Here is an 18,934-nt window from a genome sequence, read left to right on the forward strand (position 1 = left end):
ATTATTTTAGGACTCTGCTGCATTATTTAAGGACTTTGCTGCATTATTTAAGGAATCTGCTGCATTATTTAAGGACTTTGTTGCACTATCTAAGGACTCTGCTGCATTATTGAAGGACTTTGCTGCATTATTTAAGGACTCTGGTGCATTATTTAAGGACTTTGCTGCAATATTTAAGGACTCTGCTTCAGTATTTAAGGACTCTGCTTAAGCATTTGAGGACTCTGCTGCATTATTTAAGGACTTTGCTGCAATATTTAAGGACTCTGCTTCAGTATTTAAGGACTCTGCTGCATTATTTAAGGACTTTGTTGCATTATTTAAGGACTCTGCTGCATTATTTAAGGACTTTGCTGCATTATTTAAGGACTCTGCTGCATTTTTTAAGGACTCTGCCGAAGCATTTGAGGACTCTGCTGCATTATTTAAGCACTTTGCTGCGGTATTTAAGGACTCTGTTGCATTATTTAAGGACTTTGTTGTATTATTTAAGGACTCTGCTGCATTAGTTAAGGACTTTGCTGCATTATTTAAGGACTCTGCTGCATTATTTACCGACGTTGTTGCATTATTTAAGAACTGTGCTGCTTTATTTAAGGACTTTGCATTATTTAAGGACTATGCTGCATTATTTAATGACTTTGCTGAAGCATTTGAGGACTCTGCTGCATTATTAGAGGACTCTGCTGCATTATTTAATGACTTTGTTGGATTTTTTAAGGACTCTGCTGCATTATTTAAGGAATTTGCTGCTATATTAAAGGACTCTGCTTCAGTATTTAAGGACTCTGCTGCAGTATTTAAGGACTCTGCTGCATTATTTAAGGACTCTGCTGCATTATTTAAGGACTTTGCTGCATTATTTAAGGACTCTGCTGCATTACTTAAGGACTTTGTTGCATTATTTAAGGACTCTAATGCATTATTTAAGGACTTTGCTGCAATATTTAAGGACTCTGCTTCAGTATTTAAGGACTCTGCTGCATTATTTAAGGACGTTGTTGCATTATTTTAGGACTCTGCTGCATTATTTAAGGACTTTACTGCATTATTTAAGGACTCTGCTGCATTATTTAAGGACTTTCTTGCATTATTTAAGGACTCTGCTGCATTAGTTAAGGACTTTGCTGCATTATTTAAGGACTCTGCTGCATTATTTAACGACGTTGTTGCATTACTTAAGAACTGTGCTGCATTATTTAAGGACTTTGCTGCATTATTTAAGGACTTTGTTGCATTATTTAAGGACTCTGCTGCATTATTTAAGGACTTTGCTGCATTATTTAAGGACACTGCTGCATTATTTAAGGATTCTGCTGAAGCATTTGAGGACTCTGCTGCATTATTTAAGCACTTTGCGGCGGTATTTAAGGACTCTGTTGCATTATTTAAGGACTTTGTTGCATTATTTAAGGACTCTGCTGCATTAGTTAAGGACTTTGCTGCATTATTTAAGGACTCTGCTGCATTATTTAACGACGTTGTTGCATTATTTAAGAACTGTGCTGCATTATTTAAGGACTTTGCTGCATTATTTAAGGACTATGCTGCATTATTTAATGACTTTGCTGAAGCATTTGAGGACTCTGCTGCATTATTAGAGGACTCTGCTGCATTATTTAAGGACTTGCTGCATTATTTAATGACTTTGTTGGATTTCTTAAGGACTCTGCTGCATTATTTAAGGAATTTGCTGCTATATTAAAGGACTCTGCTTCAGTATTTAAGGACTCTGCTGCGGTATTTAAGGACCCTGCTGCATTATTTTAGGACTCTGCTGCATTATTTAAGGACTTTGCTGCATTATTTAAGGAATCTGCTGCATTATTTAAGGACTTTGTTGCACTATCTAAGGACTCTGCTGCATTATTGAAGGACTTTGCTGCATTATTTAAGGACTCTGCTGCATTATTTAAGGACTTTGCTGCAATATTTAAGGACTCTGCTTCAGTATTTAAGGACTCTGCTTAAGCATTTGAGGACTCTGCTGCATTATTTAAGGACTTTGCTGCAATATTTAAGGACTCTGCTTCAGTATTTAAGGACTCTGCTGCATTATTTAAGGACTTTGTTGCATTATTTAAGGACTCTGCTGCATTATTTAAGGACTTTGCTGCATTATTTAAGGACTCTGCTGCATTTTTTAAGGACTCTGCCGAAGCATTTGAGGACTCTGCTGCATTATTTAAGCACTTTGCTGCGGTATTTAAGGACTCTGTTGCATTATTTAAGGACTTTGTTGTATTATTTAATTACTCTGCTGCATTAGTTAAGCACTTTGTTGCATTATTTAAGGACTCTGCTGCATTATTTACCGACGTTGTTGCATTATTTAAGAACTGTGCTGCTTTATTTAAGGACTTTGCATTATTTAAGGACTATGCTGCATTATTTAATGACTTTGCTGAAGCATTTGAGGACTCTGCTGCATTATTAGAGGACTCTGCTGCATTATTTAATGACTTTGTTGGATTTTTTAAGGACTCTGCTGCATTATTTAAGGAATTTGCTGCTATATTAAAGGACTCTGCTTCAGTATTTAAGGACTCTGCTGCAGTATTTAAGGACTCTGCTGCATTATTTAAGGACTCTGCTGCATTATTTAAGGACTTTGCTGCATTATTTAAGGACTCTGCTGCATTACTTAAGGACTTTGTTGCATTATTTAAGGACTCTAATGCATTATTTAAGGACTTTGCTGCAATATTTAAGGACTCTGCTTCAGTATTTAAGGACTCTGCTGCATTATTTAAGGACGTTGTTGCATTATTTTAGGACTCTGCTGCATTATTTAAGGACTTTACTGCATTATTTAAGGACTCTGCTGCATTATTTAAGGACTTTCTTGCATTATTTAAGGACTCTGCTGCATTAGTTAAGGACTTTGCTGCATTATTTAAGGACTCTGCTGCATTATTTAACGACGTTGTTGCATTACTTAAGAACTGTGCTGCATTATTTAAGGACTTTGCTGCATTATTTAAGGACTATGCTGCATTATTTAATGACTTTGCTGAAGCATTTGAGGACTCTGCTGCATTATTAGAGGACTCTGCTGCATTATTTAAGGACTTGCTGCATTATTTAATGACTTTGTTGGATTTTTTTATGGACTCTGCTGCATTATTTAAGGAATTTGCTGCTATATTAAAGGACTCTGCTTCAGTATTTAAGGACTCTGCTGCGGTATTTAAGGACCCTGCTGCATTATTTTAGGACTCTGCTGCATTATTTAAGGACTTTGCTGCATTATTTAAGGAATCTGCTGCATTATTTAAGGACTTTGTTGCATTATCTAAGGACTCTGCTGCATTATTGAAGGACTTTGCTGCATTATTTAAGGACTCTGCTGCATTATTTAAGGACTTTGCTGCAATATTTAAGGACTCTGCTTCAGTATTTAAGGACTCTGCTTAAGCATTTGAGGACTCTGCTGCATTATTTAAGGACTTTGCTGCAATATTTAAGGACTCTGCTTCAGTATTTAAGGACTCTGCTGCATTATTTAAGGACTTTGTTGCATTATTTAAGGACTCTGCTGCATTATTTAAGGACTTTGCTGCATTATTTAAGGACTCTGCTGCATTTTTTAAGGACTCTGCTGAAGCATTTGAGGACTCTGCTGCATTATTTAAGCACTTTGCTGCGGTATTTAAGGACTATGTTGCATTATTTAAGGACTTTGTTGTATTATTTAAGGACTCTGCTGCATTAGTTAAAGACTTTGCTGCATTATTTAAGGACTCTGCTGCATTATTTACCGACGTTGTTGCATTATTTAAGAACTGTGCTGCTTTATTTAAGGACTTTGCATTATTTAAGGACTATGCTGCATTATTTAATGACTTTGCTGAAGCATTTGAGGACTCTGCTGCATTATTAGAGGACTCTGCTGCATTATTTAATGACTTTGTTGGATTTTTTAAGGACTCTGCTGCATTATTTAAGGAATTTGCTGCTATATTAAAGGACTCTGCTTCAGTATTTAAGGACTCTGCTGCAGTATTTAAGGACTCTGCTGCATTATTTAAGGACTCTGCTGCATTATTTAAGGACTTTGCTGCATTATTTAAGGACTCTGCTGCATTATTTAAGGACTTTGTTGCATTATTTAAGGACTCTAATGCATTATTTAAGGACTTTGCTGCAATATTTAAGGACTCTGCTTCAGTATTTAAGGACTCTGCTGCATTATTTAAGGACGTTGTTGCATTATTTAAGGACTCTGCTGCATTATTTAAGGACTTTACTGCATTATTTAAGGACTCTGCTGCATTATTTAAGGACTTTCTTGCATTATTTAAGGACTCTGCTGCATTAGTTAAGGACTTTGCTGCATTATTTAAGGACTCTGCTGCATTATTTAAAGACGTTGTTGCATTACTTAAGAACTGTGCTGCATTATTTAAGGACTTTGCTGCATTATTTAAGGACTATGCTGCATTATTTAATGACTTTGCTGAAGCATTTGAGGACTCTGCTGCATTATTAGAGGACTCTGCTGCATTATTTAAGGACTTGCTGCATTATTTAATGACTTTGTTGGATTTTTTTATGGACTCTGCTGCATTATTTAAGGAATTTGCTGCTATATTAAAGGACTCTGCTTCAGTATTTAAGGACTCTGCTGCGGTATTTAAGGACTCTGCTGCATTATTTAAGGACTCTGCTGCATTATTTAAGGACTTTGCTGCATTATTTAAGGAATCTGCTGCATTATTTAAGGACTTTGTTGCATTATCTAAGGACTCTGCTGCATTATGGAAGGACTTTGCTGCAATATTTAAGGACTCTGCTTCAGTATTTAAGGACTCTGCTGCATTATTTAAGGACTTTGTTGCATTATTTAAGGACTCTGCTGCATTAGATAAGGACTTTGCTGCATTATTTAAGGACTCTGCTGCATTATTTAAGGACTTTGCTGCAATATTTAAGGACTCTGCTTCAGTATTTAAGGACTCTGCTGCATTATTTAAGAACTTTGTTGCATTATTTAAGGACTCTGCTGCATTATTTAAGGACTTTGCTGCATTATTTAAGGACTCTGCTGCATTATTTAAGGACTCTGCTGAAGCATTTGAGGACTCTGCTGCATTATTTAAGCACTTTGCTGCGGTATTTAAGGACTCTGTTGCATTATTTAAGGACTCTGCTGCATTATTAAAGGACTTTGTTGCATTATTTAAGGACTCTGCTGCATTATTTAAGGACTTTGCTGCAATATTTAAGGACTCTGCTTCAGTATTTAAGGACTCTGCTGCATTATTTAAGGACTTTGCTGCATTATTTAAGGACTTTGTTGCATTATTTAAGTACTCTGCTGCATTATTTAAGGACTTTGTTGCATTATTTAAGGACTCTGCTGCATTATTTAAGGACTTTGTTGCATTATTTAATGACTCTGCTGCATTATTTAAGGACTTTGCAGCAATATTTAAGGACTCTGCTTCAGTATTTAAGGACTCTGCTGCATTATTTAAGGACTTTGTTGCATTATTTAAGGACTCTGCTGCATTATTTAGGGACTTTGCTGCATTATTTAAGGACAATGCTGCATTATTTAAGGACTCTGCTGAAGCATTTGAGGACTCTGCTGCATTATTTAAGCCCTTTGCTGCGGTATTTAAGGACTCTGTTGCATTATTTAAGGACTTTGTTGCATTATTTAAGGACTCTGCTGCATTAGTTAAGGACTTTGCTGCATTATTTAAGGACTCTGCTGCATTATTTAACGACGTTGTTGCATTATTTAAGAACTGTTCTGCATTATTTAAGGACTTTGCTGCATTATTTAAGGAATATGCTGCATTATTTAATGAATTTGCTGAAGCATTTGAGGACTCTGCTGCATTATTAGAGGACTCTGCTGCATTATTTAAGGACTTGCTGCATTATTTAATGACTTTGTTGGATTTTTTAAGGACTCTGCTGCATTATTTAAGGACATTGTTGCATTATTTAATGACACTGCTGCATTATTTAAGGACTTTGCAGCAATATTTATGGACTCTGCTTCAGTATTTAAGGACTCTGCTGCATTATTTAAGGACTTTGTTGCATTATTTAAGGACTCTGCTGCATTATTTAAGGACTTTGCTGCATTATTTAAGGACACTGCTGCATTATTTAAGGATTCTGCTGAAGCATTTGAGGACTCTGCTGCATTATTTAAGCACTTTGCGGCAGTATTTAAGGACTCTGTTGCATTATTTAAGGACTTTGTTGCATTATTTAAGGACTCTGCTGCATTAGTTAAGGACTTTGCTGCATTATTTAAGGACTCTGCTGCATTATTTAACGACGTTGTTGCATTATTTAAGAACTGTGCTGCATTATTTAAGGACTTTGCTGCATTATTTAAGGACTATGCTGCATTATTTAATGACTTTGCTGAAGCATTTGAGGACTCTGCTGCATTATTAGAGGACTCTGCTGCATTATTTAAGGACTTGCTGCATTATTTAATGACTTTGTTGGATTTCTTAAGGACTCTGCTGCATTATTTAAGGAATTTGCTGCTATATTAAAGGACTCTGCTTCAGTATTTAAGGACTCTGCTGCGGTATTTAAGGACCCTGCTGCATTATTTTAGGACTCTGCTGCATTATTTAAGGACTTTGCTGCATTATTTAAGGAATCTGCTGCATTATTTAAGGACTTTGTTGCACTATCTAAGGACTCTGCTGCATTATTGAAGGACTTTGCTGCATTATTTAAGGACTCTGGTGCATTATTTAAGGACTTTGCTGCAATATTTAAGGACTCTGCTTCAGTATTTAAGGACTCTGCTTAAGCATTTGAGGACTCTGCTGCATTATTTAAGGACTTTGCTGCAATATTTAAGGACTCTGCTTCAGTATTTAAGGACTCTGCTGCATTATTTAAGGACTTTGTTGCATTATTTAAGGACTCTGCTGCATTATTTAAGGACTTTGCTGCATTATTTAAGGACTCTGCTGCATTTTTTAAGGACTCTGCCGAAGCATTTGAGGACTCTGCTGCATTATTTAAGCACTTTGCTGCGGTATTTAAGGACTCTGTTGCATTATTTAAGGACTTTGTTGTATTATTTAAGGACTCTGCTGCATTAGTTAAGGACTTTGCTGCATTATTTAAGGACTCTGCTGCATTATTTACCGACGTTGTTGCATTATTTAAGAACTGTGCTGCATTATTTAAGGACTTTGCATTATTTAAGGACTATGCTGCATTATTTAATGACTTTGCTGAAGCATTTGAGGACTCTGCTGCATTATTAGAGGACTCTGCTGCATTATTTAATGACTTTGTTGGATTTTTTAAGGACTCTGCTGCATTATTTAAGGAATTTGCTGCTATATTAAAGGACTCTGCTTCAGTATTTAAGGACTCTGCTGCAGTATTTAAGGACTCTGCTGCATTATTTAAGGACTCTGCTGCATTATTTAAGGACTTTGCTGCATTATTTAAGGACTCTGCTGCATTACTTAAGGACTTTGTTGCATTATTTAAGGACTCTAATGCATTATTTAAGGACTTTGCTGCAATATTTAAGGACTCTGCTTCAGTATTTAAGGACTCTGCTGCATTATTTAAGGACGTTGTTGCATTATTTTAGGACTCTGCTGCATTATTTAAGGACTTTACTGCATTATTTAAGGACTCTGCTGCATTATTTAAGGACTTTCTTGCATTATTTAAGGACTCTGCTGCATTAGTTAAGGACTTTGCTGCATTATTTAAGGACTCTGCTGCATTATTTAACGACGTTGTTGCATTACTTAAGAACTGTGCTGCATTATTTAAGGACTTTGCTGCATTATTTAAGGACTTTGTTGCATTATTTAAGGACTCTGCTGCATTATTTAAGGACTTTGCTGCATTATTTAAGGACACTGCTGCATTATTTAAGGATTCTGCTGAAGCATTTGAGGACTCTGCTGCATTATTTAAGCACTTTGCGGCGGTATTTAAGGACTCTGTTGCATTATTTAAGGACTTTGTTGCATTATTTAAGGACTCTGCTGCATTAGTTAAGGACTTTGCTGCATTATTTAAGGACTCTGCTGCATTATTTAACGACGTTGTTGCATTATTTAAGAACTGTGCTGCATTATTTAAGGACTTTGCTGCATTATTTAAGGACTATGCTGCATTATTTAATGACTTTGCTGAAGCATTTGAGGACTCTGCTGCATTATTAGAGGACTCTGCTGCATTATTTAAGGACTTGCTGCATTATTTAATGACTTTGTTGGATTTCTTAAGGACTCTGCTGCATTATTTAAGGAATTTGCTGCTATATTAAAGGACTCTGCTTCAGTATTTAAGGACTCTGCTGCGGTATTTAAGGACCCTGCTGCATTATTTTAGGACTCTGCTGCATTATTTAAGGACTTTGCTGCATTATTTAAGGAATCTGCTGCATTATTTAAGGACTTTGTTGCACTATCTAAGGACTCTGCTGCATTATTGAAGGACTTTGCTGCATTATTTAAGGACTCTGCTGCATTATTTAAGGACTTTGCTGCAATATTTAAGGACTCTGCTTCAGTATTTAAGGACTCTGCTTAAGCATTTGAGGACTCTGCTGCATTATTTAAGGACTTTGCTGCAATATTTAAGGACTCTGCTTCAGTATTTAAGGACTCTGCTGCATTATTTAAGGACTTTGTTGCATTATTTAAGGACTCTGCTGCATTATTTAAGGACTTTGCTGCATTATTTAAGGACTCTGCTGCATTTTTTAAGGACTCTGCGAAGCATTTGAGGACTCTGCTGCATTATTTAAGCACTTTGCTGCGGTATTTAAGGACTCTGTTGCATTATTTAAGGACTTTGTTGTATTATTTAATTACTCTGCTGCATTAGTTAAGCACTTTGTTGCATTATTTAAGGACTCTGCTGCATTATTTACCGACGTTGTTGCATTATTTAAGAACTGTGCTGCTTTATTTAAGGACTTTGCATTATTTAAGGACTATGCTGCATTATTTAATGACTTTGCTGAAGCATTTGAGGACTCTGCTGCATTATTAGAGGACTCTGCTGCATTATTTAATGACTTTGTTGGATTTTTTAAGGACTCTGCTGCATTATTTAAGGAATTTGCTGCTATATTAAAGGACTCTGCTTCAGTATTTAAGGACTCTGCTGCAGTATTTAAGGACTCTGCTGCATTATTTAAGGACTCTGCTGCATTATTTAAGGACTTTGCTGCATTATTTAAGGACTCTGCTGCATTACTTAAGGACTTTGTTGCATTATTTAAGGACTCTAATGCATTATTTAAGGACTTTGCTGCAATATTTAAGGACTCTGCTTCAGTATTTAAGGACTCTGCTGCATTATTTAAGGACGTTGTTGCATTATTTTAGGACTCTGCTGCATTATTTAAGGACTTTACTGCATTATTTAAGGACTCTGCTGCATTATTTAAGGACTTTCTTGCATTATTTAAGGACTCTGCTGCATTAGTTAAGGACTTTGCTGCATTATTTAAGGACTCTGCTGCATTATTTAACGACGTTGTTGCATTACTTAAGAACTGTGCTGCATTATTTAAGGACTTTGCTGCATTATTTAAGGACTATGCTGCATTATTTAATGACTTTGCTGAAGCATTTGAGGACTCTGCTGCATTATTAGAGGACTCTGCTGCATTATTTAAGGACTTGCTGCATTATTTAATGACTTTGTTGGATTTTTTTATGGACTCTGCTGCATTATTTAAGGAATTTGCTGCTATATTAAAGGACTCTGCTTCAGTATTTAAGGACTCTGCTGCGGTATTTAAGGACCCTGCTGCATTATTTTAGGACTCTGCTGCATTATTTAAGGACTTTGCTGAATTATTTAAGGAATCTGCTGCATTATTTAAGGACTTTGTTGCATTATCTAAGGACTCTGCTGCATTATTGAAGGACTTTGCTGCATTATTTAAGGACTCTGCTGCATTATTTAAGGACTTTGCTGCAATATTTAAGGACTCTGCTTCAGTATTTAAGGACTCTGCTTAAGCATTTGAGGACTCTGCTGCATTATTTAAGGACTTTGCTGCAATATTTAAGGACTCTGCTTCAGTATTTAAGGACTCTGCTGCATTATTTAAGGACTTTGTTGCATTATTTAAGGACTCTGCTGCATTATTTAAGGACTTTGCTGCATTATTTAAGGACTCTGCTGCATTTTTTAAGGACTCTGCTGAAGCATTTGAGGACTCTGCTGCATTATTTAAGCACTTTGCTGCGGTATTTAAGGACTATGTTGCATTATTTAAGGACTTTGTTGTATTATTTAAGGACTCTGCTGCATTAGTTAAAGACTTTGCTGCATTATTTAAGGACTCTGCTGCATTATTTACCGACGTTGTTGCATTATTTAAGAACTGTGCTGCTTTATTTAAGGACTTTGCATTATTTAAGGACTATGCTGCATTATTTAATGACTTTGCTGAAGCATTTGAGGACTCTGCTGCATTATTAGAGGACTCTGCTGCATTATTTAATGACTTTGTTGGATTTTTTAAGGACTCTGCTGCATTATTTAAGGAATTTGCTGCTATATTAAAGGACTCTGCTTCAGTATTTAAGGACTCTGCTGCAGTATTTAAGGACTCTGCTGCATTATTTAAGGACTCTGCTGCATTATTTAAGGACTTTGCTGCATTATTTAAGGACTCTGCTGCATTATTTAAGGACTTTGTTGCATTATTTAAGGACTCTAATGCATTATTTAAGGACTTTGCTGCAATATTTAAGGACTCTGCTTCAGTATTTAAGGACTCTGCTGCATTATTTAAGGACGTTGTTGCATTATTTAAGGACTCTGCTGCATTATTTAAGGACTTTACTGCATTATTTAAGGACTCTGCTGCATTATTTAAGGACTTTCTTGCATTATTTAAGGACTCTGCTGCATTAGTTAAGGACTTTGCTGCATTATTTAAGGACTCTGCTGCATTATTTAACGACGTTGTTGCATTACTTAAGAACTGTGCTGCATTATTTAAGGACTTTGCTGCATTATTTAAGGACTATGCTGCATTATTTAATGACTTTGCTGAAGCATTTGAGGACTCTGCTGCATTATTAGAGGACTCTGCTGCATTATTTAAGGACTTGCTGCATTATTTAATGACTTTGTTGGATTTTTTTATGGACTCTGCTGCATTATTTAAGGAATTTGCTGCTATATTAAAGGACTCTGCTTCAGTATTTAAGGACTCTGCTGCGGTATTTAAGGACTCTGCTGCATTATTTAAGGACTCTGCTGCATTATTTAAGGACTTTCTTGCATTATTTAAGGACTCTGCTGCATTAGTTAAGGACTTTGCTGCATTATTTAAGGACTCTGCTGCATTATTTAACGACGTTGTTGCATTACTTAAGAACTGTGCTGCATTATTTAAGGACTTTGCTGCATTATTTAAGGACTTTGTTGCATTATTTAAGGACTCTGCTGCATTATTTAAGGACTTTGCTGCATTATTTAAGGACACTGCTGCATTATTTAAGGATTCTGCTGAAGCATTTGAGGACTCTGCTGCATTATTTAAGCACTTTGCGGCGGTATTTAAGGACTCTGTTGCATTATTTAAGGACTTTGTTGCATTATTTAAGGACTCTGCTGCATTAGTTAAGGACTTTGCTGCATTATTTAAGGACTCTGCTGCATTATTTAACGACGTTGTTGCATTATTTAAGAACTGTGCTGCATTATTTAAGGACTTTGCTGCATTATTTAAGGACTATGCTGCATTATTTAATGACTTTGCTGAAGCATTTGAGGACTCTGCTGCATTATTAGAGGACTCTGCTGCATTATTTAAGGACTTGCTGCATTATTTAATGACTTTGTTGGATTTCTTAAGGACTCTGCTGCATTATTTAAGGAATTTGCTGCTATATTAAAGGACTCTGCTTCAGTATTTAAGGACTCTGCTGCGGTATTTAAGGACCCTGCTGCATTATTTTAGGACTCTGCTGCATTATTTAAGGACTTTGCTGCATTATTTAAGGAATCTGCTGCATTATTTAAGGACTTTGTTGCACTATCTAAGGACTCTGCTGCATTATTGAAGGACTTTGCTGCATTATTTAAGGACTCTGCTGCATTATTTAAGGACTTTGCTGCAATATTTAAGGACTCTGCTTCAGTATTTAAGGACTCTGCTTAAGCATTTGAGGACTCTGCTGCATTATTTAAGGACTTTGCTGCAATATTTAAGGACTCTGCTTCAGTATTTAAGGACTCTGCTGCATTATTTAAGGACTTTGTTGCATTATTTAAGGACTCTGCTGCATTATTTAAGGACTTTGCTGCATTATTTAAGGACTCTGCTGCATTTTTTAAGGACTCTGCGAAGCATTTGAGGACTCTGCTGCATTATTTAAGCACTTTGCTGCGGTATTTAAGGACTCTGTTGCATTATTTAAGGACTTTGTTGTATTATTTAATTACTCTGCTGCATTAGTTAAGCACTTTGTTGCATTATTTAAGGACTCTGCTGCATTATTTACCGACGTTGTTGCATTATTTAAGAACTGTGCTGCTTTATTTAAGGACTTTGCATTATTTAAGGACTATGCTGCATTATTTAATGACTTTGCTGAAGCATTTGAGGACTCTGCTGCATTATTAGAGGACTCTGCTGCATTATTTAATGACTTTGTTGGATTTTTTAAGGACTCTGCTGCATTATTTAAGGAATTTGCTGCTATATTAAAGGACTCTGCTTCAGTATTTAAGGACTCTGCTGCAGTATTTAAGGACTCTGCTGCATTATTTAAGGACTCTGCTGCATTATTTAAGGACTTTGCTGCATTATTTAAGGACTCTGCTGCATTACTTAAGGACTTTGTTGCATTATTTAAGGACTCTAATGCATTATTTAAGGACTTTGCTGCAATATTTAAGGACTCTGCTTCAGTATTTAAGGACTCTGCTGCATTATTTAAGGACGTTGTTGCATTATTTTAGGACTCTGCTGCATTATTTAAGGACTTTACTGCATTATTTAAGGACTCTGCTGCATTATTTAAGGACTTTCTTGCATTATTTAAGGACTCTGCTGCATTAGTTAAGGACTTTGCTGCATTATTTAAGGACTCTGCTGCATTATTTAACGACGTTGTTGCATTACTTAAGAACTGTGCTGCATTATTTAAGGACTTTGCTGCATTATTTAAGGACTATGCTGCATTATTTAATGACTTTGCTGAAGCATTTGAGGACTCTGCTGCATTATTAGAGGACTCTGCTGCATTATTTAAGGACTTGCTGCATTATTTAATGACTTTGTTGGATTTTTTTATGGACTCTGCTGCATTATTTAAGGAATTTGCTGCTATATTAAAGGACTCTGCTTCAGTATTTAAGGACTCTGCTGCGGTATTTAAGGACCCTGCTGCATTATTTTAGGACTCTGCTGCATTATTTAAGGACTTTGCTGAATTATTTAAGGAATCTGCTGCATTATTTAAGGACTTTGTTGCATTATCTAAGGACTCTGCTGCATTATTGAAGGACTTTGCTGCATTATTTAAGGACTCTGCTGCATTATTTAAGGACTTTGCTGCAATATTTAAGGACTCTGCTTCAGTATTTAAGGACTCTGCTTAAGCATTTGAGGACTCTGCTGCATTATTTAAGGACTTTGCTGCAATATTTAAGGACTCTGCTTCAGTATTTAAGGACTCTGCTGCATTATTTAAGGACTTTGTTGCATTATTTAAGGACTCTGCTGCATTATTTAAGGACTTTGCTGCATTATTTAAGGACTCTGCTGCATTTTTTAAGGACTCTGCTGAAGCATTTGAGGACTCTGCTGCATTATTTAAGCACTTTGCTGCGGTATTTAAGGACTATGTTGCATTATTTAAGGACTTTGTTGTATTATTTAAGGACTCTGCTGCATTAGTTAAAGACTTTGCTGCATTATTTAAGGACTCTGCTGCATTATTTACCGACGTTGTTGCATTATTTAAGAACTGTGCTGCTTTATTTAAGGACTTTGCATTATTTAAGGACTATGCTGCATTATTTAATGACTTTGCTGAAGCATTTGAGGACTCTGCTGCATTATTAGAGGACTCTGCTGCATTATTTAATGACTTTGTTGGATTTTTTAAGGACTCTGCTGCATTATTTAAGGAATTTGCTGCTATATTAAAGGACTCTGCTTCAGTATTTAAGGACTCTGCTGCAGTATTTAAGGACTCTGCTGCATTATTTAAGGACTCTGCTGCATTATTTAAGGACTTTGCTGCATTATTTAAGGACTCTGCTGCATTATTTAAGGACTTTGTTGCATTATTTAAGGACTCTAATGCATTATTTAAGGACTTTGCTGCAATATTTAAGGACTCTGCTTCAGTATTTAAGGACTCTGCTGCATTATTTAAGGACGTTGTTGCATTATTTAAGGACTCTGCTGCATTATTTAAGGACTTTACTGCATTATTTAAGGACTCTGCTGCATTATTTAAGGACTTTCTTGCATTATTTAAGGACTCTGCTGCATTAGTTAAGGACTTTGCTGCATTATTTAAGGACTCTGCTGCATTATTTAACGACGTTGTTGCATTACTTAAGAACTGTGCTGCATTATTTAAGGACTTTGCTGCATTATTTAAGGACTATGCTGCATTATTTAATGACTTTGCTGAAGCATTTGAGGACTCTGCTGCATTATTAGAGGACTCTGCTGCATTATTTAAGGACTTGCTGCATTATTTAATGACTTTGTTGGATTTTTTTATGGACTCTGCTGCATTATTTAAGGAATTTGCTGCTATATTAAAGGACTCTGCTTCAGTATTTAAGGACTCTGCTGCGGTATTTAAGGACTCTGCTGCATTATTTAAGGACTCTGCTGCATTATTTAAGGACTTTGCTGCATTATTTAAGGAATCTGCTGCATTATTTAAGGACTTTGTTGCATTATCTAAGGACTCTGCTGCATTATTGAAGGACTTTGCTGCAATATTTAAGGACTCTGCTTCAGTATTTAAGGACTCTGCTGCATTATTTAAGGACTTTGTTGCATTATTTAAGGACTCTGCTGCATTAGATAAGGACTTTGCTGCATTATTTAAGGACTCTGCTGCATTATTTAAGGACTTTGCTGCAATATTTAAGGACTCTGCTTCAGTATTTAAGGACTCTGCTGCATTATTTAAGAACTTTGTTGCATTATTTAAGGACTCTGCTGCATTATTTAAGGACTTTGCTGCATTATTTAAGGACTCTGCTGCATTATTTAAGGACTCTGCTGAAGCATTTGAGGACTCTGCTGCATTATTTAAGCACTTTGCTGCGGTATTTAAGGACTCTGTTGCATTATTTAAGGACTCTGCTGCATTATTAAAGGACTTTGTTGCATTATTTAAGGACTCTGCTGCATTATTTAAGGACTTTGCTGCAATATTTAAGGACTCTGCTTCAGTATTTAAGGACTTTGCTGCATTATTTAAGGACTTTGTTGCATTATTTAAGTACTCTGCTGCATTATTTAAGGACTTTGTTGCATTATTTAAGGACTCTGCTGCATTATTTAAGGACTTTGTTGCATTATTTAATGACTCTGCTGCATTATTTAAGGACTTTGCAGCAATATTTAAGGACTCTGCTTCAGTATTTAAGGACTCTGCTGCATTATTTAAGGACTTTGTTGCATTATTTAAGGACTCTGCTGCATTATTTAGGGACTTTGCTGCATTATTTAAGGACAATGCTGCATTATTTAAGGACTCTGCTGAAGCATTTGAGGACTCTGCTGCATTATTTAAGCCCTTTGCTGCGGTATTTAAGGACTCTGTTGCATTATTTAAGGACTTTGTTGCATTATTTAAGGACTCTGCTGCATTAGTTAAGGACTTTGCTGCATTATTTAAGGACTCTGCTGCATTATTTAACGACGTTGTTGCATTATTTAAGAACTGTTCTGCATTATTTAAGGACTTTGCTGCATTATTTAAGGAATATGCTGCATTATTTAATGAATTTGCTGAAGCATTTGAGGACTCTGCTGCATTATTAGAGGACTCTGCTGCATTATTTAAGGACTTGCTGCATTATTTAATGACTTTGTTGGATTTTTTAAGGACTCTGCTGCATTATTTAAGGACATTGTTGCATTATTTAATGACACTGCTGCATTATTTAAGGACTTTGCAGCAATATTTATGGACTCTGCTTCAGTATTTAAGGACTCTGCTGCATTATTTAAGGACTTTGTTGCATTATTTAAGGACTCTGCTGCATTATTTAAGGACTTTGCTGCATTATTTAAGGACACTGCTGCATTATTTAAGGATTCTGCTGAAGCATTTGAGGACTCTGCTGCATTATTTAAGCACTTTGCGGCAGTATTTAAGGACTCTGTTGCATTATTTAAGGACTTTGTTGCATTATTTAAGGACTCTGCTGCATTAGTTAAGGACTTTGCTGCATTATTTAAGGACTCTGCTGCATTATTTAACGACGTTGTTGCATTATTTAAGAACTGTGCTGCATTATTTAAGGACTTTGCTGCATTATTTAAGGACTATGCTGCATTATTTAATGACTTTGCTGAAGCATTTGAGGACTCTGCTGCATTATTAGAGGACTCTGCTGCATTATTTAAGGACTTGCTGCATTATTTAATGACTTTGTTGGATTTCTTAAGGACTCTGCTGCATTATTTAAGGAATTTGCTGCTATATTAAAGGACTCTGCTTCAGTATTTAAGGACTCTGCTGCGGTATTTAAGGACCCTGCTGCATTATTTTAGGACTCTGCTGCATTATTTAAGGACTTTGCTGCATTATTTAAGGAATCTGCTGCATTATTTAAGGACTTTGTTGCACTATCTAAGGACTCTGCTGCATTATTGAAGGACTTTGCTGCATTATTTAAGGACTCTGGTGCATTATTTAAGGACTTTGCTGCAATATTTAAGGACTCTGCTTCAGTATTTAAGGACTCTGCTTAAGCATTTGAGGACTCTGCTGCATTATTTAAGGACTTTGCTGCAATATTTAAGGACTCTGCTTCAGTATTTAAGGACTCTGCTGCATTATTTAAGGACTTTGTTGCATTATTTAAGGACTCTGCTGCATTATTTAAGGACTTTGCTGCATTATTTAAGGACTCTGCTGCATTTTTTAAGGACTCTGCCGAAGCATTTGAGGACTCTGCTGCATTATTTAAGCACTTTGCTGCGGTATTTAAGGACTCTGTTGCATTATTTAAGGACTTTGTTGTATTATTTAAGGACTCTGCTGCATTAGTTAAGGACTTTGCTGCATTATTTAAGGACTCTGCTGCATTATTTACCGACGTTGTTGCATTATTTAAGAACTGTGCTGCATTATTTAAGGACTTTGCTGAAGCATTTGAGGACTCTGCTGCATTATTAGAGGACTCTGCTGCATTATTTAATGACTTTGTTGGATTTTTTAAGGACTCTGCTGCATTATTTAAGGAATTTGCTGCTATATTAAAGGACTCTGCTTCAGTATTTAAGGACTCTGCTGCAGTATTTAAGGACTCTGCTGCATTATTTAAGGACTCTGCTGCATTATTTAAGGACTTTGCTGCATTATTTAAGGACTCTGCTGCATTACTTAAGGACTTTGTTGCATTATTTAAGGACTCTAATGCATTATTTAAGGACTTTGCTGCAATATTTAAGGACTCTGCTTCAGTATTTAAGGACTCTGCTGCATTATTTAAGGACGTTGTTGCATTATTTTAGGACTCTGCTGCATTATTTAAGGACTTTACTGCATTATTTAAGGACTCTGCTGCATTATTTAAGGACTTTCTTGCATTATTTAAGGACTCTGCTGCATTAGTTAAGGACTTTGCTGCATTATTTAAGGACTCTGCTGCATTATTTAACGACGTTGTTGCATTACTTAAGAACTGTGCTGCATTATTTAAGGACTTTGCTGCATTATTTAAGGACTTTGTTGCATTATTTAAGGACTCTGCTGCATTATTTAAGGACTTTGCTGCATTATTTAAGGACACTGCTGCATTATTTAAGGATTCTGCTGAAGCATTTGAGGACTCTGCTGCATTATTTAAGCACTTTGCGGCGGTATTTAAGGACTCTGTTGCATTATTTAAGGACTTTGTTGCATTATTTAAGGACTCTGCTGCATTAGTTAAGGACTTTGCTGCATTATTTAAGGACTCTGCTGCATTATTTAACGACGTTGTTGCATTATTTAAGAACTGTGCTGCATTATTTAAGGACTTTGCTGCATTATTTAAGGACTATGCTGCATTATTTAATGACTTTGCTGAAGCATTTGAGGACTCTGCTGCATTATTAGAGGACTCTGCTGCATTATTTAAGGACTTGCTGCATTATTTAATGACTTTGTTGGATTTCTTAAGGACTCTGCTGCATTATTTAAGGAATTTGCTGCTATATTAAAGGACTCTGCTTCAGTATTTAAGGACTCTGCTGCGGTATTTAAGGACCCTGCTGCATTATTTTAGGACTCTGCTGCATTATTTAAGGACTTTGCTGCATTATTTAAGGAATCTGCTGCATTATTTAAGGACTTTGTTGCACTATCTAAGGACTCTGCTGCATTATTGAAGGACTTTGCTGCATTATTTAAGGACTCTGCTGCATTATTTAAGGACTTTGCTGCAATATTTAAGGACTCTGCTTCAGTATTTAAGGACTCTGCTTAAGCATTTGAGGACTCTGCTGCATTATTTAAGGACTTTGCTGCAATATTTAAGGACTCTGCTTCAGTATTTAAGGACTCTGCTGCATTATTTAAGGACTTTGTTGCATTATTTAAGGACTCTGCTGCATTATTTAAGGACTTTGCTGCATTATTTAAGGACTCTGCTGCATTTTTTAAGGACTCTGCGAAGCATTTGAGGACTCTGCTGCATTATTTAAGCACTTTGCTGCGGTATTTAAGGACTCTGTTGCATTATT

This window comes from Phyllobates terribilis, unplaced genomic scaffold, assembly GCF_046119375.1.
Source record: "Phyllobates terribilis strain yellow unplaced genomic scaffold, ASM4611937v1 Scaffold_80__1_contigs__length_6766528, whole genome shotgun sequence".
Lineage (NCBI taxonomy): Eukaryota > Metazoa > Chordata > Amphibia > Anura > Dendrobatidae > Phyllobates > Phyllobates terribilis.